Raw genomic sequence first — 25,510 nt, 5'->3', positions numbered from 1 at the left:
GCCAGGGTGGGCAGATTCCTTGAGCTCAGGAGTTTGAGACCTGCCTAGGCAGCATGGTGAAACCCCATCTTTACAAAAAAATAGAAAAATTAGCCAAGTGTGGTGATGTGTCCCTGTAGTCCCAGCTACTCGGGCACAAGAATCGCTTGAACCCATGAGGCAGTGGTTGCAGTAAGCCAAGATCGTGCCGCCTCATTCCAGCCTGCATGACAGAGTGAGATCTTGTCTTAAAGAAAAAAAAAAAAAAGAAAAAAAAAGTACTTTTAGAGACATACTGTAATACTTATGGGTGAAATGATGTGTCTAGAATTTATTTCAAAATGGCCTTCAATAAATGTGATTCACCACATAAACAGAATTAAAAACAAAAACCATATGATCATTTCAATAGATGCAGAAAAAGCTTTCAAGAAAATCTACCATCATTTCATGATAAAAACCTTTCACTGACTGGGCATGGAAGGAACAAACCTCAAAAATAATAAGAGCCATCTATGACAAAACCACAGCTAATATCATACTTAATGGACAAAAACTGGGACCATTCCCCTTGAGAACCGGGACCAGACAAAGATGCCTGCTCTCACCACTTCTATTCATCATAGTACTGGTCATAGTACATAGTCCTAGCTAGAGCAGGCACTGAAATAGGAAATGAAGAAGACAGACTATATCTAGAAAACCCTAAGGTCTCTGCCAAAGTTCCTGGAACTGATAAACAATTTTAGCAAGGTTTCAGGATGTAAAATCAATGTACAAAAATCCAGTAGCATTTCTATACACCAGTAATGCCCAGGCTTAGAGTCAAACCAAGAACACAATCCCATTTACAATAGTCACAAAGAGTATGAAATACCTAGGAATACAGCTAACTAAAGACGTGAAAAATCTCTACAAGGAGAACTACAAAATGCTATTGAGCCTTGTCTGTCAAGGAAAGTATACCCTGAGCGGTCAGGCTGTGGCTGCTGTCAGTGAGTCCCTCTTCATCTCTAATCATGCCTATTAGGCAGAGGTGTTCCCAGGCTGCCCACAGTGCTCCAGGCCACACCCCCTCCCACACTCTCTTGAAGAGGGGGCCTCCTCCCAGGGCTCCAGGCCTGCTTGCCTGCACGTTTGCCTACCTCGTGACAGTGGTGTGTGGTGGCATTTGTGAATGCTAACTCCATCACCCGTTCCAGCACACTGCCAATAATTGGGGGAGGAAAAAACAAACAAACAAATAAACAAAATGCTGTTGAAAGAAATCAGAGTTGAAACAAATAAATTAAACAACATTTCATGCTTATGCATTGGAAGAATGAATAACATTAAAATAGCCATACTCTCCAGAGCAGTTTATACATTCAATGCTATTCCTATCAAACTACCAAGATTATTTTTAACAAAACTAAAAAAAGCTATTTTAAAATTCACATAGAAGCAAAAAAGGGTCCAAATAGCCAAAGCATTCCTAAGCAAAAGAACAAAATGGGAGGCATTACACCACCCAACTTCAGACTATGCTATTAGGCTCCAGTAACCAAAACAGCATGGTACTGGTACAAAAACAGACACATAAACCAATGGAACAGAATAGAAAACTCAGAAATAAAGTTGCACTTCTACAACTGTGATCTTTGAAAAGGCTGACAAAAACAAACAATGAGGAGAGAACCCCTTATTCAGTAAATGGTGCTGAGATAACTAGTTGTGTGTGGAAGGATGAAACTAGACCCTTACCTTTCACTATATATGAGAATTAACTCAAGATGGATTAAAGATTTAAATGAAAGCCCTCAAACTGGAAAAATCCCAGTAGAAGAAACCTAGGAAATGTCCTTCTTGTCATTGGCCTTGGCAAATAATTTTTGGTTAAGTCCCCAAAAGTAATTGCAACCAAAACAAAAATTGACAAGTGGGACCTCATTAAATTAAAGAGTTTCTGGACCACAAAAGAAACTATCAACAGGGTAAACAGAGAACCTACAGAATGGGAGAAAATATTTGCAAATTTATGCAGATCGTGTGTGTTTATAGCAGAGCCATAGCATTTCCAGGGGATGGATCCTGGGGGTACCCTGAATTAATGTGGATAGAGTCATTTTTTGATGAAAGGGTGCTGGGGACATACACAGCTGGTCCTAGGACTCAGTTTCATATGCATTCCTGCTGAGTTTTTAGAAGACCTTAATGAAGGTAGCAGCAAGGAGCTCCCTGCTGGCCAGGGAATATCTGTGTTGTAGTTGCTATTTGTTACCCATGGGAAATGTATGAAACTGTAGAGTCCTGGCTCTTAGTTATTTTTCACAATTGCTGTAGTAATGTCAGATAGGATGTTCTGAGCTTCCCTAAGCAGGCATTTACTCAGAATATTATTAGTGATATGATTAGAATTGTGGTCAGAGAAAGGAGATGGGTATATCATGGAGTTTTGTCGGTATAAACTATTGTGCCTAATTACAAAAAGTGTCTTTAATTCTTACTGTTTTAAATCAGAATGTACTGAGGGTATACCACACATTAATTTATTCAACAGATATTTATATGACCTCACATTGTCTTGTGATGTAAAGATGTAAGGAATACAGAGAAATACATATTACCTGACATGATTTTTATTCATATTTTCACTCACTTGACAAAAATTTATCAAATATCTGCTCTGTGGCAGGCATTATACTAGATGAATAGGAATTAGGAAGAGGAGGAAGAGATACAAAAATTAAGATGGGGCATTGTGCTTAAAATCCTCATAAATAAATAATATAGTGCAGAGTAACAATAAAGGAATATAGGACTTGGTTCCAGTGGTTAAAATGAGTATACTCATATAGTACTTTAAACTAAGAATATTAGATATAGGACAAAATACAGCTAACACTCAGATCAAAATACAACTAACTGTTGGTAAAACCATGAGAATCATGTGGTACACAGTGCCAGGGCTGAAATCCCTTCTCTGTCTTTCCTCATGTCCGTCTTTTGCTTGCAAACTTTTGGTAATTAGGGAATCACTACTTTGTAAGGCAGCTAATAAAATTTTACATCTTTGGAACTTACTGATTTACTTCAGGCCTATATAGAATATGCCCCCTCATATGAAGGCAACTATGTTAGCATTAACTCTTATTTGAGTCCTAATTTTTCAGTTTTTTCCACCACTCTTACTACTTAGCTCCTTTTCTCTGAATGTGCTTGTCTGTTAAACACTTCAAAAGAAGAGATCACCACGTCTCTACTAAAAATACAAAAAATTAGCGGGGCATGGTCGTGCGTGCCTGTAATCCCAGCTACTCAGGAGGCTGAGGCAAGAGAATTGCGTGAACCCAGGAGGCGGAGGAGGTTGCGGTGAGCCGAGATCGCGCCATTGCACTCCAGCCTGGGTAACAAGAGCTAAACTCCGTCTCAAAAAAAAAAAAAAAAAAAGAGAGATCAAGAATGAATACAGTATTCCAAAAGAGATTTGGAATACGGAAGAATGGCCTTTCCCCTAGTTGTGTACATTGTATTACTATTAATGCACAATGTAATACTAATACCTTACAATTTTGGCACATGTTGAGTAGGTGGTAACATAAAGATCTCACTTGAGTAAGGCATACCTCCCTCATCTTAAAGTCAGTCATTTTAATTTCTCCAGCTCAGTGAAGAACTTTATCTTAGTCAACTCGAATTTTTCTACCTGCTCTTAAATCATCTCTCTAGGAATTTCTGTAGGAGAAAGTAAGTTTTCTGCTACATTTCCTTTGGCTTCTGCATCTCTCTCTTTCAACTGACTCCCTCTTCATAACCTATTTCCAGGTTAAAAATTTGCCAGGCTTCTCCCGGTATAAAAAATACCTTTCATTGATCCTATGTTTTATTCTAGATGATTTCATATTTCTCTCTCTTTCCCTCCGTATTTTCAGCGTTAATGTACATTAAGAGTTTGTCCTGTCCCCTTCTCCTTTCTACCCTACCTCATCCCATATGGTTTCCAAATAAGCACCCTTTCTTTGGTTTTCACTCCATTAAATATATGCTGCTAAGTCTGAAAGCAGCAGCCTAATTTCTGTCCTGTTTTGAACTCCATATTAAATTGCTTGCATAGAATGAGGGGTCAAGCTCACTGCAGGCTAACAAAGGTCCTTGTGATTTGGCCTATATACCCTATAACTTGTGCTGTAGTAATGCTTTATTGCTTGTAATTTTCTTGAACTTATGTCATTTTGTGTCTCTGCTTTTGTCAGTTTTCCTTTCAGTTTTGCCTGACTCTGTCTTTGTAGACTTGTATGTAGGCATTTTTATCTCCTATGAAGTCTTCTCTGACAGTTACTTACTTCCTCCTCTGTATTTCTCATTCTTCTTCTTTTTTAAAAAAATAAATCTGCAATACTCATAAATATTTCTCATTCTTATATGTCCATCTGTCATTACAGTTATCACATTATTTTGTAAATATCTATTTGTCTTTCTAACTAATTTGTGAATTCTTTACAGCCAGGAGCTGTGCCTTATTTGTTTTGCTATTTTGGGTGTCTAGTATGCTTCCTGGCACATAGTGTGTTCTCACTGAATATTAAATTGAACTGAACTAGTTAATCTTGAGCTTGTTGAAATAAGGCAAAGATATGATTGGGTCTTTGGATCTTGGTTTTGTCATCAGAATGTAGCTGTTTGAGCTTTGCGTCATTTTATATATAAATGAACATTAGTTTGTGAACACTGTCTGAGTGTTCTGAGATTTGAGACTGTGTCATATTCATGTCTGTATTACTAGTACCTAATACATTGCCTGGTAAATGTCACAGTGTCAGTACTTACTGAAATGGGGCAAATGAAGTTGAAATCAGATGTAAGCATTCATGCTGCAAATATACCACATCAGTAGTAGCATTCATAATTACTTGTGTATATTAGCTTTAAGAATAAATCAGGTCAGGCATGGTGGCTCATGCCTGTAATCCCAGCACTTTGGGAGGCTGAGACAGGAAGATCACTTGAGGTCAGGAGTTGGAGACAGCCTGGCCAGCATGATGTAACCCCATCTCTACTAAAAATAAAAAAAAATTAGCTGGGGACGTGGTGGTGGGTGCTTATAATCCCAGCTACTTGGGAGGCTGAGGCATAAGAATTGCTTGAACCCGGCAGGCGGAGGATGCAGTGAGCTGATTCTCTGCCACTGCACTCCAGTGCCTGGGTGACAGAGTGAGACTCCACCTCAAAAAAAAGAAAAAAGAGTAAATCAGGTCAGGAGTAGTGACTCATGTCTGTAATCCCAACACTTTGGTGAGACCAGCCTGAGAAATATATGTTATATTCTTGGCATGCTAGTCAAGTTATACATCATAATGAATTCATGGTGATTTCTAATAATCATCCTTCCTAGAAAAAAATGTATAGGCCAACATCTTTATCAAAATTTTGGCATGAATTGATGGCAGTGTTCAAAGTTTGTAATTATCTTAACTTTTCTGTTTTTCCCTGTTGAAATTCTACCATTTGTCCTATTAAAAAAAATTCCCAAAGATTTCTTGTTGGTTATATGGATTTTATTGCCACATTTTTCAGTACGTTTGCAGTTAGTTGGTGTAAGACATAAATTTACAAATTGAAGAAGCTTAGTGAATACCAAGTGGGTTTAATACAAAGAAAATCACATGTAGGAACATCATAATCAAACTGCTGAAAACCAAAGATAAAGAGAAAAATCTTAAAACCATCCATAGGAGGGGGAAAAACATTCATGAATAGAACAATGAGAAGAGTGATAGCTAATGTCTAATCAGAAACAGTGGAATCCAGACTTTATTTCAACACTTTAAAGTGTTGAAAGAAAAAAAATTAACAAAAAATCAATGGAATTTTATATTCAGCAAAATTATCCTTCAAAATGAAAGTGAAGACTTTAACAAAAATTTTTAAGTTACTTATTTATTATTATTTTTGAAATAGGATCTCACTTTGTCACCCAGGCTTGACTGCAGTGGTGTGAACATGGCTCATTGCAGCCTTAATCTCCTGTGCTCACATGATCCTTCTACTTGAGCTTCTTGTGAAGCTGGGCCTACAGGTATATACCACCATGCTTGGCTAATTAAAAAAATTTTTTTTGTAGAGACAGAGTCTCACTTAATTGCCCAGGGTGGTCTTGAACTCCTGGGCTCAAGGGATTCTCCTGCCTTGGCCTCCCAAAGTACTGGAATAATAGGCATGAGCCACTGTACCTGGCTGAGCCATTGTTATATGACAAAACATGAGAAGATTTGTTGCCCACAGACCTGCATATTATAAGAAATTATGAAGAAATTTCTTTAGGTTGTAGAGGAATGGTATCAGATGGAAATATGGATCTATGGAAGACATGAAGAATGCTGAAAATTGCATATATATGGATAAGTATTTAAAACATAATATTATGTAGAAGTAAAATATGTGACAACAGTAGCAGAAAGGAAAGAAGTAAATGGACTTCTTTTGTTAGGTTCTTACATTATATGGGGTGTGGTAATATTAACTCAAGGTATACTGATAAGTTCTGGATGCCTATTGTAATTCTGAGAGCAACCACTAATAAACAGAAGAAATATAGTTAAAAAGTCAATAGAAGAGATAAAACGGATTACTAAAAATGTGGTGATATGGTTTGACTGTGTCCCCACCCAAATCTCAACTTGATTGTATCTCCCAGAATAACCACATGTTGTGGGAGGGACCCAGGGGGAGGTAATTGAATCATGGGGCCTGGTCTTTTTCTGGCTATTTGTCTGAAAATAAGTAAGTCTCACGAGATCTAATGGGTTTATCAGGGGTTTCTGCTTTTGCTTCCTCATTTTTCTCTTGCCGCTGCCATGTAAGAAGTACCTTTTGCCTCCTGCCATGATTCTGAGGCCTCCCCCGCCAATTTAACCTCTTTTTGTTCCCTGTTTTGGGTGTGTCTTCATCAGCAGCTTGAAAACAATCTAATAAAGTAAATTGGTACCAGTACAGTGGGGTGTTGCCGAAAAGATACCTGAAAATTTGGAAGCAATGTTGGAACTGGGCAACAGGCAGTGGTTGGAACAATTTGAAGGGCTCAGAAGACATGAAAATATGGGGAAGTGGGGAAGTTTGGAACCTCCTAGAGACTTGTCAAACGGCTTTGACAAAACTACTGATAATGATATGAACAATAAGGTCTAGTCTCAGCTGGTCTCAGATGGAGATGAGGAACTTGTTGGGAACTGGAGCAAAGGTGACTCTTGTTATGTTTTAGCAAAGAGACTGGTGGCATTTTGCCGCTGTCCTGGAGATTTATAGAACTTTGAACTTGAGGGAGATGATTTAGGGTATGTGGCAGAAGACATTTCTAAGCAGCAAAGCATTCAAAAGGTGACTTGGGTATGGTTAAAAGCATTCGATTTTAAAAGGGAAACAGCATAAAAGTTGAGAAAATATGCAGCCTGATGCAGTAGAAAAGAAAAACCCATTTTTTTAAGGAGAAATTCAAGTTGGCTGCAGAAATTTGCATAAGTAGCAAGGAGCCTAATATTAATACTCAAGACCATAGGGAAAAATGTCTCCAGGTCATATCAGAGACCTTTATGGCAGCCCCTCCCATTACAGGCCTGGAGGCCCAGGAGGAAAAAGTGGTTTCGTGGGCTGGGCCTAGGCTACTGTGTGTAGCCTAGGTACTTGACCTGTGTTCCAGCCACTCTAGCCATGGCTGAAACAGGCCAACATAGAGCTTGGCCTGTGGCTTCAGAAGGTGGAAGCCCCAAGCCTTGACAGCTTCCACATGATGTTGAGCCTGCAGGTGCACAGAAGTCAAGAATTGAGGTTTAGGAACCTCTGCCTAGATTTCAGAAGATGTATGGAAACACCTGGATGCCCTGGCAAAAGTTTGCTGCAGGGGCAGGGCTCTTATGGAGAACCTCTGCTAGGGCAGTACAGAATGGAAATGTGGGGTTGGAGCCCCCACACAGAGTCCCTGCTGGGGCACTGCCTAGTGCAGCTCTGAGAAGAGGGCCACCATCCTCCAGACCCCAGAATTGCAGATCCATTGAGAGCTTGCACCCTGTGCCTGGAAAAGCTGCAGACACTCTATGCCAGCTCATGAAAGCAACCAGGAGGGAAGCTGTACCCTGCAAAGCTACAGGGGCGGAGCTGCCGAAGACTATGGGAACCCACCTTTTGCATCAGCATGACCTGGATGTGGGACCTGGAGTGAAAGGAGATCATTTTGGAGCTTTAAAATATAAATGCCCCACTGGATTTCAGACTTGAATGGGCCCTGTAACTCATTTGTTTTGGCCAATTTCTCCCATTTGGAATGGCAGTGTTTACCTAATACCTGTAATCCCATTGAATCTAGGAAGTAACCAGCTTGCTTTTGGTTTTACAGGCTCATAGTTGGAAGGGACTTGCCTTGTCTTAGATAAGACTTTGGACTATGGACTTTTGTGTTAATGTTGAAATGAGTTTTGACTTAAGGGACTGTTGGGAAGGCACGATTGGTTTTGAAATGTGAGGACATGAGATTTGAAGGGGCCAGGGCGGAATGATACGGTTTGGTTGTGTCCCGACCCAAATCTCAACTTAAATTGTATCTCCCAGAATTGCCACATGTTGTGGGAGGGACCCAGGGGGAGGTAATTGAATCATGGGTGCCAGTCTTTCATGTGCCATTCTTGTGATAGTGAATAAGTCTCATGAGATCTGATGGGTTTATGAGGAGTTTCTGCTTTTGCTTTCTCTTCATTTTTCTCTCACTACCACCATGTAAGAAGTATCTTTCGCTTCCTGCTGTGATTCGGAGGCCTCTCCAGCCATGTAGAACTGTAAGTTCAATTAAACCTCTTTTTATTCCCAGTTTTGGATGTGTCTTTATCTGCAGCATGAAAACAAACTAATGCATATGCTCAATCCTAAAAAAATGCAGATAAGAAAATATAACTGAAGAAAAACAATGGGGACAGATTGAAAACAAAAGAACCAAGATAGTAAACTTACAGTAAGCTACTGCCATATTAGTAATTACATTAAATGTAAATAGGGTAAACAGTGATCAAAAGGTAGAGACTGTCAGGTTGGATGAAAATTAAATATTGATCTGTATTGTTTATAAGAGAAGCATCTGGAATACAAAGATGCTTCTCTAGGTTGTAAATAAAAGGATGGACAAACAACATATCTTGTAGACACCTATTATAACAAAGCTGCTGTGATTAATGAATATTAGACTTAGACTTAAAGTTAAGGAGTATTACTAGAAATAAAGGAGTATTGGCCCACAATATTTCTGTCTAACTCTAGTTATGTGGCCTTCTTTAGTTTTCTCATTGTAAAATTGGGCTATTATGTTTGGTGTTTTACTTGTGTTATTATTAATCCTTGTAGCAGCCTTGAAAGATTATTGTTATTCCCTTTGTATGAGTGAGAATACCGAGGCTCAGAGAGGTTAATAACTAAAGTAACAGGGCTAGTTAAATGATAAAGCTTGCATTTGAAGCTAGTTGTGCTTTGAATCAGAGTGTTTTTTCACTATACATTGTTTCCCGCCAATATACCTTCCTGAATAGTACTGTAGCCTAAGCTTTGATTCTGTATAAACACACCTACTTGGAAAAGCTCTCCTGAGGTCACCTACTTAGCTCATTATGCCCTTTTGGAATCCATTCTTCTTTAAAATAAAAGAAACATGATGTATTAAAATGTCATTAATAGGCTGTAATTGAGAATTTCTTGTGTTGGCATTGTGATTTTATCACTTATCACTACATTTCAAAGATACCTCTCTCTTGAAATGCTTTGTTAACTATAGCTCCAGATTCCCCTAAATAAATGTTAATTTTCTAGCATTTTGGTTAAGCTAAATGAAAAAAATGAGTGGCATAGATCATTGGAGTCTACTTGGAAAAAAGAAGATATTTGCATCATAGTGCTTATTGTTAATTCTTTATGCAATGAATTGCCAAATATATGTTGTTTATTTCTTAAGAGTTGTAGACTGTAAATTACTGATAATTTGCATAGCATTACATCATTTTTATAGCTTCTGGTAAGACAGACTACTTGTAAATTATAGTTTGTAATAATTATAAAAAAGCTAAGTATGGTTTGTGTTCATTTAAAGAACTTTATAAATCTTTAGATGTACTTTGTTACCTGAATAATTGTGAATCGTGAGGGCAGGAGCCGAATCTTTTACCCACTATATTTCCAGACCCTAGCACTATGCCTGACACATGATAGACATTCAATAAATATTTTTGGTGGTTTTATTATTTTTCCCAGTTTTTGTTTTCTGAAAGTCTTGTGTGAAAACTAGTGTGTAATGAAATTCCCAAGATGCGTTAAATGTTTGCTCCCTCTTGTGGCTAGAAAATATAAGCTCTTATAATGAATCTGTTCTCTAGTTTTTGTTACCAAAAGATATACTGTAAACAGTGTGCAAAATTTACTGAAATTTTTCTCTTTTTGAAGGGATCTGAATACAATTTTATTAGCCAAAGATCTTTTAGTTCACATATATTCATAACACATGCATAATTCTTGTTCAGGTATCATTTTTTAAAACTCTCCAGGATAACATTTATATACTAGTACTCAGTTTAGAACTTAAATAGCACTGTTTTTGGAGCCCACTCCTTCTGCTTTCTTTCTTTTTTTATTATTATTGTTTGAGACGGAGTTTCGCTCTTGTTGCCCAGGCTGGAGTGCAGTGGCGTGAGTTTGGCTCACTGCAATCTCCGCGTCCTGGGTTCATGTGATTCTCCTGCCTCAACCTCCTGAGTAGCTGGGATTACAGTCATGTGCCACCATGCCCGGCTAACTTTTTGTGTTTTTAGTAGAGATGGGGTGTCTCCATGTTGGCCAGGCTGGTTTCTAACTCCTGACCTCAGCTGATCTGCCCACTTTGGCCTCCCAAAGTGCTGGAATTACAGACATGAGCCACTGCACCTGGCCTGCTTTCATATGTATAAATCGTATAAATGATGAAAGAACTTTCTGTTTTAATTCTGTTAATAAAGCTATATTGGGGAAAAATGCCAAATGTGGGTGAAGGGGAGAAGAAAAGCAAAGCACACTGCCATGTGTGTACCTACGCAACTGTCTTGCATGCTCTGCTCATGTACCCCAAAACCTAAAATCCAATAAAAAATTAAAAAAAAAAATAAAGCTATATTAAATATTGTTGGATATCCTTTGACAGTATTATTGAACAATTATTTCCTAATAATGTCAAGCATTTTTTGTTTTGATTTAAAAAAGAATCATTTTGCTAGCCTTCCCAGTTTTTTTTTTTTTTTTTTTTGAGACAGGGTCTTGCTCTGTCACCCAGGCTAGGGTGCAGTGAGCTCAAGTGATCCTCCCATCTCTGACTCCCGTGCAGCTGGGACTACAGATGCATACCACCACGCCTGACTATTTCTTTGTATGTTTAATAGAGATGGTGTTTCATCATGTTGGCCAGGCTGGTCTTGAACTCCTGAGCTTGGCTTGGACTCCCAAAGTGCTGGGATTACAGGCGTGTGCCACTGCGCCTAGCCAGCCTTCCCCAGTTTTTAAATACAGAACACCTATTTTCTTTTAAGCATGATATTTTTATTCTAAAGAATTAGTGCCACTGAGACTAAAAGCAGCTGGGCTTTGGAAATGCTTTGACAGGTAGAATAAATCTTTTAAACAAAGGTTTAGATTCTTGACATTCTTTTCTCCATATACTCAGAGTCTTTCATATTATTTCCTTAGACCTTCATTTTTCTGTTATTAATAGTAAAAGTTGACTTTGATTTTGAGGCCACTTTTGAAATAGAACCAATATTTTTGCCATTTCAGAAAAATTATACTCTATGTGTCAAAGACAGATAGCATGCAGTAAAAGTGCACTGTAGTGTGGATGTTGGACTCTTCAGTAGGGCTCACTTCTTTGAAACCAGTCTAGCTATGAACATGATCCAGATCCTCACCTCAGCAAAATCACAGTTTGTTGTTAACTAAAGCAAATGAAAACCCTAAACTTTATGAAGGTGTAATAATCAGATAGCAGAGAACACAAATCCTAAGAGTATAGTTTGAACAATATGAACAAATCCATATAAACAACACTTTGGTTAAGAGAACAGAATATATAATAAGAGTAGAAAAAAAAAGGAGATTAGGGCTCATAGAGACACAGGGAAGAACAACATGAAGACACAGGGAGAAGACAGCCATCTACAATCCAAGGAGAGAGGCCTCAGAGGACACCCAAACTGCTGATACCTTGATCTTGGATTTATAGTCTCAAAATTGTGAGAAAATAAATTTATGTTGTTTAAACAAACAGAAAAAAAAAAGCAGAGTATAATCAGAGTTCCAGAAGCCTTCTTTCATTCAATTACCCCTTATCCTTCAGGGTAACCTAGTACATTGACTTCTAACATTACATATATATTAGTTTTGTCAGTTTTAAAACTTTATGTATATGAAACCACACAGCTTTTATTTTATTTTATTTATTTATTTTAAATTTTTAAATTTTTTTGGAGACAGGGCCTCACTCTGCTGTCCAGGCCAGAGTGCAGTAGCACCATCTTGGCTCAGGATTCAGCCTCAGCCTTCCAAGTAGCTGGGATTATAGGCGTGTGCCACCACATCGGTTGATGTTTTGTAATTTTAGTAGAAATGGGGTTTTATCATGTTGGCCAGGCTGGTCTCGAATTCCTGACCTGAAGTGATCCACCTGCCTTGGCCTCCCAGTGTACTGGGATTACAGGTGTGAGCCACCACACTTGGCCCCCATGCAGTAAGCTTTAAAAAAGAATTCTGGTAAAATATACATAACATAAAATTTATACTGTTTTAGTCATTTTAAACGTACAGTTCAGTGGTATTAAGTACCCTCACATTGTTATGTAGCATCACCACCACTCATCTCTAGAACTTTTTCATCTTCCCAAACTCTATTGATGAAACATTAACTCTCCATTCCCCTTTCTGCTTCTATACATTAACTACCTATTCTCCTTTCTGCTTCTGTGACTTTGAGTATTTATAGACATGATATTATACAATGATTGTCCTTTTATGTCTGGCTTATTTCACTTAACTTAATATTTTTAAGGTGTATCCATTTTATAGCATATGTCAGAATTTTCTTGCCTTTTTAAGGAGCAATAATAAATACTCTGTTGCATGAACACACTACATTTTATTCATTTATGGATGGACTTTTGAGTGTTTTATACATTTTGGCTATTGTCAGCAATGGTATTATGAACATGGGTGTATAAACGTGTTTTGAGTCTTTGCTTCCTTAGAAGTCTTTCGAGCATATGACCACAAGCACAATTACTGGATCATATGGTAATTTTTCCCCTTGTATTTTAAGTTGACATGTAATAATTATATACACTAGAGAAAAAAATAATTGTATATACTTACAGGATACAAAGTGATCTTTTCATAAGAATATGCAATGTGTAGTGATCAAATCAGGGTAATTAGTGTATCCATCACCTTAAACTTTTTTTTTCTTCTTGTTGGGAACATTTAAAGTCTGCTCTTTTAGCATTTTGAAAATATACAATAAATTGTAGTTAACCATGTCGCCTAAAGTGCTGTAGAACACCAGAACTCATTCCTCCTATCTAGCTGTAATTTTATATCTGTTAACCAGGTTCTCCCCATTTTCCCCTCCTCACCGCCTGTCCCAGTCTCTAATATCTACAATTCTGCACTCTAATTCCATGAGCTCAGAATTCTTTTTAGCTCCTACATATGACTGAGAGCATGTATTTATCTTTCTGTGCATTATTTAGTTTAATATACTGTCCTCCAGGCTTATCCATGTTGCTGCAAGTGTTAGGATTTTATTCTTTTTCTTTGTAGATTTTTTTTAATTTTTAAAGTTTAGAGACAGTGTCTTGCTGTTGTCCAGACTGGAGTGCAGTGGTATGATCATAGGTCTCAGTAATGTTAAACTCTGGGGCTTAAGCTATCCTCCCTCCTCTGTCTCCCAAGTAACTAGGACTACAAGCATGTGCCGCCATACCTGGCTAACTTGTTTTACTTTTTGTAGAGATAAGGTCTTGCAATGTTAACCAGGCAGATCTTCAACTCTTGGCCTTAAGTGATCCTCCTGCCTCAGTCTCCCAAATCACTGAGATTACATTACATGTATGAGACACACTACACCTGGCCCTATTTCATTCTTTTTCATGGAGGAATAGTATTCCATTGTGTATATAAATCACATTTTTCTTTATTTGCCTGTTGATGGACATTTAGGCTGACTCCATATCTGGGCTATTATGAATAGTGCTGCAGTAAACATGGGAGTGCAGGTATCCTTTTGATGTTGATTTCCTTTCTTTTGGATAAATTGTTGGATCATATACTACTATTTTTAGTTTTTTGAGAAAGCGCCACACTGTTTTATAATGACTGTACTAATTTATATTCCCACCAATAGTGTATAGGTTCCCTTTTCTCTGCATCCTTGTCAGCATTTGTTGTTTTTTGCCTTTGATAATAGCCATTCTAACTGGGGTGAAATGATTATTTGTTGGCCAATTTTATGTGTTCTTTTGAGAAATGTCTGTTCAGATCCTCTGCCCACTTTTTAGTAGTGGGATTATTTATTTGTTTCGCTGCTGAGTTGTTTGAATTTCTTGTATATTCTGGTTGTTAGTTCTTCGTTAGTCAAATGGTTTGTAAATATTTTCCTACCTACAGGTTGTCTCCTCACTGTTTTGATTGTTTCTTTTGCCCTGGACAAATTTAGTTTAGTGCAGACCCATTTGTCTGTTTTTGTTGTCTCTGTTTTTGTCCTGACATGTTTTCCGTTTTTTATTTCCCAGCATTTTTATAGCATTGAGTCTTATGTTTTAGTCTTTAATCCATTTTGAGTTAATTTATGTATACAGTGATAGCTAGAGGTCTAGTTTCACTCCTCTGCATATGCCTATTCATTTTTCTCAGCACCATTTATTGAAGAGATCGTTGTCTTCGCAATGTGTATTCTTAGCACTTTTGCTGAATATCAGTTGGCCACAAATATGTGGATTTATTAATATTTTGGGGCTCTCTGTTCTCTTTGTGTATCTGTTTGTTTTTTTTTGAGATGGAGTTTCGTTCTTGTTACCCAGGCTGGAGTGCAATGGCAAGATCTTGGCTCACAGCAACCTCCGCCTTCTGGGTTCAGGCAATTCTCCTGCCTCAGCCTCCTGAGTAGCTGGGATTACAGGCACGCACCACGGTGCCCAGCTAATTTTTTGTATTTTTAGTAGAGAAGGGGTTTCACCATGTTGACCAGGATCCACCCACCTCGGTCTCCCAAAGTGTTTGTTTTTTGAGACGGTGTTTCATACTCGTCACCCAGGCTGGAGTGCAATGGTGCAATCTCAGCTCACTGCAACCTCCGCCTCCTAGGTTTGAGTAATTCACCTGCCTCAGCCTCCCGAGTAGCTGGGATTACAGGCACCCACCACCACACCTGGCTAGTTTTTGTATTTTTTGTAGAGACAGGGTTTCACCATGTTGGCCAGGCTGGTTTTGAACTCTTGCACTCAGGTGATCTGCCTGCCTCAGCCTCCCAAAGTATTGGGATTACAGGTGTAAGCCACAGCACCTGGCCTATGTATCTTTTTTTTATACCAGTACCATGGTGTTTTGGTTACTATAGCTCTGCTATATATTTTGAGGTCAGTTTTGTTCTTTTTGCTGATTATTGCTTTGGGTATTAAGGGTCTTTTGTGCTACTGTACGAATTTTAGGATTGCTTTTTCTATTTCTATAAAGAATGTCCTTGACATTTTATAGAGATTATGCTGTATCTATAGATTGCTTTGGGTAGTTTGGTCATTTTAGTAATATTAATTCTTCTAATTAATGAGTATGGGATGCTTTGTTTGTGTTTTTACAATCTCTTTCATTAGTGTCATAATTTTCATTGCAGAGGTCTTTTACCACCTTGGTTAAATTGATTCCTAGGTTTTTGTTTTTTTTTTTAATTTAAATAGCTATTGTAAATTGGATTGGTTTCTTGATTTGTTTTTTCAAATTGTTCATTTTGGTGTATAAACGTACTAGCGATTTTTGTTTGTTTATTTTATATCTTGCAACTTCACTGAGTTTGTTTATCAGTTCTAAGAGTTTCTTGGTGAAGTGTTAGGTTTTTCTATATGTAAGATCATGTCATCTGCAAACAAGAATGATTTGACCTCTTCCTTTCTAATTAGGATGCCTTTTACTTCTTTCTCTTGTCTGATTGCTGTAGCTAAGACTTCTAGCAATATGTTTAATAACAATGGTGAAAGGGGGCATCTTTGACATGTTCCAGTTATTAGAGGAAAGTGTTTCAGTTTCTCCCCATTTGGTATGATATTAGCTGTGAGTCTGTCATATATGGCTTTTATTATTGAGATATGTTTCTTCTGCACTCAGTTGGGAGTTTTTTTAAAATCAGAAATGGATGTTGAATTTTATTGAAGGCTATTTCAGTGTCTATTTATTTAAAAAAATTGTTTTTTTTTTTTTTTTTTTTTTTTTTGGAGTTGGAGTCTCTTTCTCTGTTGCCAGGCTGGAATGCAGTGGCCTGATCTTGGCTCCCTGCAACCTCCACCTCCTGGTTCAAGCAATTCTCCTGCATCAGCCTCCTGAATAACTGGGACTACAGGCGTGCTAATACAGCTAATATTTGTATTTTTGGTAGAGATGGGGTTTCATCATGTTGGCCAGGATGGTCTCACTCTTTTGACCTTGTGATCCGCCCGCCTCTGCCTCCCAGAGTGTTGGGATTACAGGCGTGAGCCACTGCACTGGCCTTCAGTGTCTATTTAAATAATAATATGATTCTGGTTCTTGATTTTGTTAATATGATGTACTGTATTTATTGATTTGTGCATGTTGACTCATCTTTGCATTCCTGGCATGAATCCCCCTTATGATGAGTGATCTTTTTAATGTGCCATTGATTTCAGTTTGCTAGTATTTTGTTGAGGATTTTCAAATCTGTGTTCATCAGGGATATCGACCTGTAGTTTTCTTATTTTGTTGTATTTTGTCTGGTTTTGGTATCAGGGTAATGCTGTCTCATAGAAGGAATGGGAAAGAATTTCCTTCTTTTCAATTTTTTGAATATTTGAGAAGAATTGGTGTTAGTTTTTCTTAAGTGTTTTGTAGGATTCAGCAGTGAAGCCATCTGGTCCTGGGCTTCCCTTTTTTGAGAATTTTTTTTTTTTTTTTAAAGTTACAAGGTCTTACCCTTTCACCCAGGCTGAAATGCAGTGGTATTATCATAGCTCACTGCAGCTGCAAACTCCTAGAGTCAGGGGATCTTCCTGCCTCAGCCTCCCAAGTAGATAGGACTACAGGTTTGCACCTCCTTGCCTGGCTAAATTTTTTTGGAATACTGTTTGTAGTGATGGTTTATTCTGTGTTGCCCAGGCTGGTCACAAACTCCTGGATTCAAGCTTCCTTCCACCTCAGCCTCCCAAAGCATTGATATTATAGGTGTGAGTTACTGCACTTAGCTTTAGGAGACTTTATTACTGATTCAATCTTATTGCTCCTTATGGGTCTGTTAGGTTTTCTGTTTCTTCATGCTTTATTCTTGATGGTTATCTGTATCTAGAAATTTATCCATTTACTCTAGGTTTTCCAATTTGTTGGTATATAACTATTCATAATAACCTGCAATGATCTTTTGTGTTTCTTTGGTATCAGTTATGATGACTTCATTTTCATTTCTGAATTTTTTTTTTGTTAGTCTTATGAGCAGTTTATTGATGTTTTTTATCTTTTCAAAAAACCAACTTTTGTTGATCTTTTGTCTTTTGTTGTTTTTTGAGACCGAGTCTCACATTGTCACCTGGGCTGGAGTGCAGTGGCGCGATCTTTGCTCACTGCAACCTCCGCCTCCCAGGTTCATGCGATTCTTCTGCCTCAGCTTCCTGAGTAGCTGGGATTACAGGCGCACACCACTACACCCGGCTAATTTTTTGTATTTTTAGTAGAGATGGGGATTCACCATGTTAGCCAGGCTGGTCTTGAACTCCTAACCTCATGATCTGCCTGCCTCACCCTCCCAGCGTGCTGGGATTACAGACATGCGCCACTGAGTCTGGCCTTTTTTTTTTTTTTTTTAAACTCACTGTTTTGTTAACTTCTACTCTCAACCTTATTATTTCTTTCCTGTTGCTAATTTTGAGTTTGGTTTGTTCTTGCTTTTCAGGTTCCTTGAGGTGCATTGTTAGGTACTTTGTTTGAAATCGCTCTACTTTTTAATGTAGGGATTTATTATTATAGCTTTTCCTCTTAGCACTGCTTTTGCTGTATTCCATAGATCATGATAATTTCCATTTTAATTTATTTTAAGAAATTTTTTATTTTTTCCTTAATTCCTTTATGGAACCAGTGGTTATTCAGGAGCATATTATTTATGTTTTTATTTTTTGAGACATGGTCTTACTTTGTCGCCCAGGTTGGAGTACAGTGGTGTGATTATAGCTCACTGTAATCTTGAACTCTTCGACTCAAGTGATCCTCCCACTTCAGTCTCCTGAGTAGCTAGGACTACAGGTGAGTGCCACCGTGCCCAGCTATTTTTTTTACTTTTTATAGAGATGGCATCTTCTTTGTTGTCTCGGTGATCTTAAACTCTTAGGCTCAAACCATCTTCCTGCCTTGGCCTCTCAAAGTGCTGGGAGTTTAGGCATGAGGCACCGTGCCTGGCCAATGTTGTTTTAATTTTCATGGATTTTTTAGTTTCCAGAGTTGCTCTTGTTACTGGTTTCTAGCTGTATTTTATTATTTTCTGAGAATATACTTGATATTATTTTGATTTAAAAACATTTGTTGAGTCTTGTTTTGTGGCCTAATATGGGGTCTGTCCTAGAGAATATTCCATGTGCCGATGAGAAGAATGGGTATTCTGCAGCTTATGAATGAATTGGTCTGTAAATGTCTGTTAGATCTATTTTGTCTGTAATGGAGATGAGATTCGATGTTTTTTTGTTAATTTTCTGTCTAGATGACTTGCCAAGAGTGGAGTGTTGAAATCTCCAACTACTGTTGATTAGAATCTATCTCTCTTTTTGGATCTATTAGTATTTGTTTCAAATATCTGGGTTCTCTGGTGTTGGGTGAGTATACATTTATAATTGTTATATCCTCTTGTGGAATTAATCACTTTATCAGTATACAGTGACTTTTTTTTGGTCTCGTTTTACTGTTTATGAGTTGAAGTTTGTTTTATCTCATGTAAGTATAGTGACTCCTCCTTGCTTTTGATTTACATTTGCATGGAATATCTTTTTCTATCACTTCTCTTTCAGTCTATATGTGTCTTTACAGGTAAATGAGTTTATTGCAAGTAAAATGTGTCTTTACAGGTAAATGAGTTTAATGATAGTTGTATCATTTTTTTTCCCCATCATTCAGTCAGTATGTATCTGGGCGATTTAATCCTTTTATAGTCAAGATTATTATTTATAGGCGAGGACTTATTCCTGTCAGTTTAATTTTTTTCTCATTTTTAAAAATCTTTTGTTCCTTTCTTTCTTTCTTTAACTTTGCAGTTTGGTTATTTTCTTTTTTCTTTTTCTTTTTGAGATGGAGTTTCGCTCTTGTGTTGCGCAGGCTGGAGTGTGATGGCGTGATCTCAGCTCACTGCAACCTCTGTCTCCTGGGTTCAAGTGATTCTCCTGCCTCAGCCCCCAAGTAGCTGGGATTACAGGTGTGTACCACCACATCTGGCTAATTTTGTGTTTTTAGTAGAGACGGGGTTTCACGATGTTGGTCTTGAACTCCTGACCTCAGATCCATCTGCCTCGGCCTCTCAAAGTGCTGGGATTACAAGCATGAGCTACCACATGCAGCCTCTTTTTTTTTTTTTAAATACAGGTTCTGTCTCTGTTGCCCAGATTGGAGTGCAATGGTGTGTGATCTTGGCTTACAGCAACCTCCATCTCCTGGCTTCTAAGCAATTCTCCTATCTCAGCCTCCTCAGTAGCTAGGATTACAGGTGCGTGCCACCAGGCCTGGCTAATTTGTATTTTTGGTAGAGATGGGGTTTCACCATGTTAGCCTGGCTGGTCTCAAATGCCTGAGCTCAGGTGATCCACCTGCCTCGGTCTCCCAAAGTGCTGGGATTACAGGCGCCATTTGGTGGCTTTCTGTAGTGGTTACATTTGAGCCCTTTCCTTTTCTCATGTGTGTGTTTGCTTTCTACCAATGGGTTTTATCCTTTTTTTTTTTTTTCTTTTTTAAGACAAGGTCTTTGCTTTGTTTCCCAGGCTAGAGTAGAGTGGTGTAATCTTGGCTCACTGCACCCAGCTCAGGTGATCCTTCCACCTTAGCCTCCTGAGTAGCTAGGACTACAGTCATGCACCACCATTCCTGGCTAATTGTTATATTTTTAATAGAGATGGGATTTCACCATGTTACCCAGGCTGGTCTTAAACTCCTGGCCTCAAGCATTCTGCCCACCTTGGCTTCACAAAGTGCTGTGATTACAGGCATACCACACCTGGCCACTTTAATGTGGTTTCATGATGATAGATATTATTCTTTCACTTCTAGATGTAGGACCTCCTTAAACATTTCTTGTAGGACTGGTCTTGTTATGAATTCCCTCAGTGGTGACAGAGGTCGGGAGTGTCAAGCTGATTCTCAGACCCTTTGATGGTGCATGCAGCCACTGACAGTGGGTTGCCAGGTTGGGCAGGCCAGCCCACAGGCTTTAGGATGGCATCTGGGGGTGTTGGCCACTATAGGTGGGGCAGGTCGGTCCCTATGCCCTGGGTTGGCTCGCTCAGGCCCTGGCAGTTGTGGGCAGGGTGGGCCAACCTAAGGCCCCTGGATAGTGTATACCTCATATGATAATTGTATGTTTGGTTTTTTTTGAGGACACAGTGGGCTTTTGTCATAGATGTATTTTATTTTGTTACTGTATGCATTTACTTATTTCTTCTAGAGGTTTTTAAATAATGCAGAGTTTTCTTTAACCATTTGTCTGTGATAAAAGACAGCTATATTTCTTTCCAATCTTTATGACTTTTTCTTACTTTATTGCATGTGCTAGGACCTCTAGTACAGTGTTGAATAGAAGTGGTGACAGCAAACATTCTTGCCTTTTTCTCAATTGTAGGGAGAAATATTCAGTCTTTCACTATTAAGTGTGGTGTTAGCTATAGGTTTCTCATAGATGTCCTTCAGCTGGTTAAAGAAATTGCCTTCTATTCTTAGTTTGCCAAGTGTTTTTATTATGAATATTTATTAAATTTTTTTTTTTTGGGGTATTTACTATTTTTTTTTTTATTGCATTTTAGGTTTTGGGGTACATGTGCAGAGCATGCAATACAGATGCATAGGTACACACAGGGCAGTGTGTTTTGTTTGCTTTCTCCCCTTTACCCACATTTGGTATTTCTCCCCTGGCAATCCCTCCCCACCTCCCCCTCCCACTGGTCCTCCCCTTTTCCCCCTATAGACCCCAGTGTTTAGTACTCCCCTCTCTGTGTCCATGTGTTCTCATTTTTCATCACCCGCCTATGAGTGAGAATATGCAGTATTTCATTTTCTGTTCCTGTGTCAGTTTGCTGAGAATGATGTTCTCTAGATTCATCCATGTCCCTATGAACGACACGAACTCATCATTTCTGATTGCTGTATAATATTCCATGGTGTATATGTGCCACATTTTCCCAATCCAGTCTATCATCGATGGGCATTTGGGTTGATTCCAGGTCTTTGCTATTGTAAACAGTGCTGCAATGAACATTCGTGTGCATGTGTCCTTGTAGTAGAACGATTTATAGTCCTTTGGATATATACCCAGTAATGGGATTGCTGGGTCAAATGGGATTTCTATTTTTAAAGCCTTGAGGAATCGCCACACCGTCTTCCACAATGGTTGGACTAATTTACACTCCCACCAACAGTGTAAAAGTGTTCCTTTTTCTCCACATCCTCTCCAGCATCTGTTGTCTCCAGATTTTTTAATGATCGCCATTCTAACTGGCGTGAGATGGTATCTCAGTGTGGTTTTGATTTGCATCTCTCTGATGACCAGTGACGATGAGCATTTTTTCATATGATTGTTGGCCTCATATACGTCTTCTTTCGTAAAGTGTCTGTTCATATCCTTTGCCCACTTTTGAATGGGCTTGTTTGTTTTTTTCCTGTAAATCTGTTTGAGTTCTTTGTAAATTCTGGATATCAGCCCTTTGTCAGATGGGTAAACTGCAAAAATTTTTTCCCATTCTGTTGGTTGCCGATTCACACTAGAGACTGTTTCTTTTGCTGTGCAGAAGCTGTGGAGTTTCATTAGGTCCCATTTGTCTATTTTGGCTTTTGTTGCCAGTGCTTTTGGTGTTTTGTTCATGAAGTCCTTGCCTACTCCTATGTCTTGGATGGTTTTGCCTAGAGTACCTTCTAGGGTTTTTATGGTGCCGGGTCTTATGTTTAAGTCTTTAATCCATCTGGAGTTAATTTTGGTGTAAGGTGTCAGGAAGGGGTCCAGTTTCTGCTTTCTACACATGGCTAGCCAGTTTTCCCAACACCATTTGTTGAACAGGGAATCCTTTCCCCATTGCTTGTTTTTGTCAGGTTTATCAAAGATTGTATGGTTGTAGCTACTCTTTTTCTTTTTCTTTTTTTTGAGGCAGAGTCTTGGTCTGTCACCAGGCTTGAGTGCGGTGGTGCAATCTTGGTTCACTGCAACCTCCATCTCCCAGGTTCAAACGATTCTCCTGCCTCAGCCTCTTAGTAGCTGGGACTACAGGCGTGTGCCACCATGCCCAGCTGATTTTTTGTATTTTAGTAGACAGGGTTTCACAGCCTTGGCCATGATGGTCTTGATCTCCTGACCTTGTGATCTGCTCGCCTCAGCCTCCCAAAGTGCTGGGATTACAGGCATGAGCCACTGCGCCCGGCCTGAATATTCTTTTTCTTCTAGTGAAATGGTAATATAGATTTTCTCCTTTGTTTGGTTAATATGGTAAATTACGCTGATTTCTGAATGTTAAACCAACTCTGCATTGCTGAGGGAGCAACCTTAGTTGGTCATGAGTTGTTATCCTTTACAGAATCCTGGATTTGATTTGCTAATATTTTGTTAAGGATTTTTGCATCTATGTTCATGAGGAAAATTGGCCTGGATTTAGAGGAAGCTTGGATTCATCTGCCATATATCAGTGTTGTGAGCCAGGCAGTCAGGGACAATGTCTGTCAGCTGCAGTAGTACTTGGTGCTGTACCTATACCTTTTGGGAGCAGTAATGCCTGCTGTTTTTCTTCTACCTTCCAAAGTAAATTTTCTTTTTGTTTTTGAGATGGAGTCTTGCTCTGTTGCCCAGGCTGGAGTCTGGTGACACGATCTTGGTTCACTGCAGTCTCTGCCCCCTGGGCTCAAGCGATTCTCCTGCCTCAACCTCCTGAGTAGCTGGGACTACAGGTGAGTGCCACCATGCCCAGCTAACTTTTTGTATTTTTAGTAGAGATGGGGTTTCACTATATTGGCCAGGCTGGTCCTGAACTCGTGACCTCAGGTAGTCTACCTGACTTGGCCACCTAAAGTGTTGGGATTATAGGCATGAGGTACTGTGCCCAGCATGCACAAGTTTTTTTATGGCCATTCCTGACCTCACACCACTCAGGGAAGGAATTTTCAGAAATTTAGTTTCAGCTTAGGTGAGTTGATATAGTATGAAACCAGCAGATCTCATCTTTGCTATACTTCTAACATTGCTTTTTTCCCCACCCTTGTTCTAGAGATTACAATGTACATGGTTTACTTATCACAGTCTCTCTTAATTACTTTATACTATTTCATATAAATATAAGAACTTTATAAGAATATTCTTCTATTTACCTCCTTGCAGCCTTTAATTTATTCTTTTTATATATTTTATTTGTACATATTATATAGCTCATAATTATGTGATGATTTTTGCTTTAAAGAGTTCATTGTCTTTTTAAAGAATATCAGAAATAATTAAAAATGTCTTAAATTTACTATTTCTGATACTCTTTGTGTAGATTAGAGGTTCCATCTAGTATTATTTCCCTTCAGTTGAAAACCTTTGCTGTTTTTTATATGCAGATCTGTTGGTGAGAAATTCTCTCAGCTTTTGTTTATCTGGAAATTTCTTTCTTTTGATTTTTTCATTATGTGTGTGTTTTTCATTTAGGAGTTGTAGTCAGTGGCAAACCTGTCTGTTGGGCATTTAAAAGCATTTAGTAAAGAATATAAAACAAAATTATTAAGGAAGTAACATTCCTGACACTTCATAATTTTATTATTCTGCCTTTATTGATAAGTAAAAGTGTTTTTTGTTCTTTATAATTAAAAAGTTTTACTTTATGTGAGATTTACAATTAGTGCAATTTACTCTTTGTGAGTGGACAATTTTATGAGTTTTAATAATTGTATAGGCAGGATGTGTGGTGGCTTACTCCTGTAACCCCAGCACTTTGGGAGGCCAAGGTAGGTGGATCACTTGAGGCCAGAAAGGTTTCTTCATGGTCTCAATCATTCTGCATTCCCTATGTGAAACCATAGATTACTTTTGCCTGTGGTTGGTCTTCATGTAAATGAGGTCATACAGTGTGCAGTCTTTTGAGTATGGTTCATTTCTCTCAACTTAATGCCTTTGAGGTTCATCAGATAAATGTACTGTGAACATAATCTCCCAGTATGTGACTTATCTTTTTACTTTACCTTAGATTTTGGTGATTTCTCTGAGGTCTTAACCCTGGGCTGGTCTTATTGTTTTGTAAAACTGTCAAAAATTATGTTTTTTTTTTTTTTTCTTAAAGAGGCTTTTAACTAAGCTTTTTAGCTCTCTGACCCATAGATACATTGACTTTAGTAAATGTTGCTTGGGAAAAAAATCTGGCATTATGTTTGAGGCCCTTTGATTGCTGCAAACATCTCTGTTGGTTTCTGTTCTTATTTGTTGGTTCTGTTGATGCAAAACCTGTGTATTCAAGTTCTTGCTTGCAATTAAAAAGTCATTAGCAGAAGTCAGCTTATCTCTGAAATTCTCTTGATTTAGGAATCTTAAGCCATCTTGTTCTTGTTGCCTCCTCTGAAGAAGCTTTTCTTAGCCTGAAAATAGATTATTGCAGTATGTTTTTCAGCTTTTCAATTTGTTCTCAGCGAGAGTTAGTCTTCTGCAAGCTACCCTAGCTCATCTGGAAGCAGAACCTTTTGAATGTATTGATGGGAATACTTTTTAAAAATAGTTTGTATTTTAAGTTTTGCTGTTTACCCAAGCCTAAGCCATCATCTTCCACTGTTCTTAATTCCTCCTCTCCTTGTCTATTTTGATAGCTGATTCTCTTATGGTGATAGATTTGGGACTTTGTAGTTATCATGTGATTCATCTGGCAGAATCTTTCATTGCCAGTTATCTAGGACTTGGCTAATTAAAAATTAAAACTAGGGCTTGGTTCATTTCCCTTTATCTTTTAATTTCCTTTGATTTGTCTGCTTTTTATTTCTCTCTCTGTTTTGCTTATAATCATGAATGCATAAGATAGATATTGCCTTAACTTACTTATTGACATTAATTCTATCC

The 25,510-nt window shown here is 38.3% G+C and overlaps 1 protein-coding gene across 10 annotated transcripts in view; it reads left to right on the top strand.

Annotated features, from left to right (window-relative positions):
- FAF1 (Fas associated factor 1) overlaps nucleotides 1–25,510 on the top strand; it is a 569,750-nt gene that overhangs the window by 17,584 nt on the left and 526,656 nt on the right. For 2 of the 10 annotated variants that reach the window (XM_078331683.1, XM_078331689.1), the window contains exons 2-4: nucleotides 18,410–18,507; nucleotides 18,959–19,070; nucleotides 19,540–19,663. The exons of 6 other annotated variants lie outside the window; for them this stretch is intronic. The gene's annotated coding sequence lies outside the window, so the exon portion shown is untranslated. The remainder of the gene's footprint in view (nucleotides 1–18,409; nucleotides 18,508–18,958; nucleotides 19,071–19,539; nucleotides 19,664–25,510) is intronic. 2 more of the 10 variants (XM_078331684.1, XM_078331685.1) reach the window with 2 other exon arrangements.

This window comes from Callithrix jacchus, chromosome 7, assembly GCF_049354715.1.
Source record: "Callithrix jacchus isolate 240 chromosome 7, calJac240_pri, whole genome shotgun sequence".
NCBI classification, from domain to species: domain Eukaryota; kingdom Metazoa; phylum Chordata; class Mammalia; order Primates; family Cebidae; genus Callithrix; species Callithrix jacchus.
Note: the sequence above shows the minus strand (reverse complement) of the source record. Positions and strands in the feature narration are given on the sequence as shown.